Genomic DNA, 1,093 nt, shown 5'->3' on the forward strand with positions numbered 1-1,093 from the left:
AGAGAGGAGGGTGTGGAGGGGAAGAGAGGAGGGTGTGGAGGGGAAGAGAGGAGGGGAGAAGAGGAAGAGTGGGAGGGAGGGGGGAGGTTTTCATGACTCGTTTCTTTCTCTTAAAGCACAGTTACGTAAATCTAGTCGGCCCGAGCAAAAATACAGCTGGGTTTGTTGTTGCTGTTTTCTTCAATCATCCTTGGCTCCTTCTTACTCACGTATCATGTTTCTTCTTCTTCTTTTCTTAGGGAGAAAAAGACAACATCTCATTGGTCACTGGGGGATAGAGGGATAGAGGGATAGAGGGATACCACACCTCAACAGACATGTGGTCCCCTTGAAGCACAAAGGGGCTATCCCGGAAAATGCTGTTTTGAGAAAATCGAAGTAAAAGTTTTTGCCCCTTGTTCAGTTTGTTCAAAAGACAAGGAGAGTTTTCTCTATAACCAAACAAATATACACACCAATGATACCAAACTTCTCCTATAGGTAGGACAATGCCCACTTTTGGTGCAGGTCAAGATTTCTGGAAACCCTGGAAATCTGGGTTAGCCCACTTGTCCTTCAAAGCGACCATATATATATATGGAGATCCTAGAGAATAGAGGGATACAACATCAAGGGACAGGAATCGAACTCACGTGGTCGGCGTGCGACAGTGAAATGTCTAACCTCTACACCACAGCCGCTGTTGCCCTAGACTTTACTCATGTGTCCTATTTGTGTTGCAAATGCCGTAAAACGTGTGCATGTACTATAATCGCAACTAAAATACCACCAATCCACTTCGGAGGACAAGGAAACAGAGATTTGACGTCACATAATGAAGCAGCCACCAACCACCCGCCGTGTATGGATCGTCGTTGTGGTTTTTTTACACCCCATTTCAGCGCCAAATTTTTAAACAGGTCAGACTCCTAATGTTATGTCCATTTCCGATAAAAATGAAAGGACAAAAAAAAGGCCGCTAGAAAGGTACGAAAACTCGTAGAAAGAGGTCAGTTAATTAATCGGGTTCTAGATCGCCGTTCTTTGGGGGATCGAACTAAGATTGTCCCCCCATCCCCCTTCCCGCCTTCCCCCCACCCCACCCCTACCCCCC

Source organism: Aplysia californica, unplaced genomic scaffold, assembly GCF_000002075.1.
Source record: "Aplysia californica isolate F4 #8 unplaced genomic scaffold, AplCal3.0 scaffold00497, whole genome shotgun sequence".
Classification (NCBI taxonomy): domain Eukaryota; kingdom Metazoa; phylum Mollusca; class Gastropoda; order Aplysiida; family Aplysiidae; genus Aplysia; species Aplysia californica.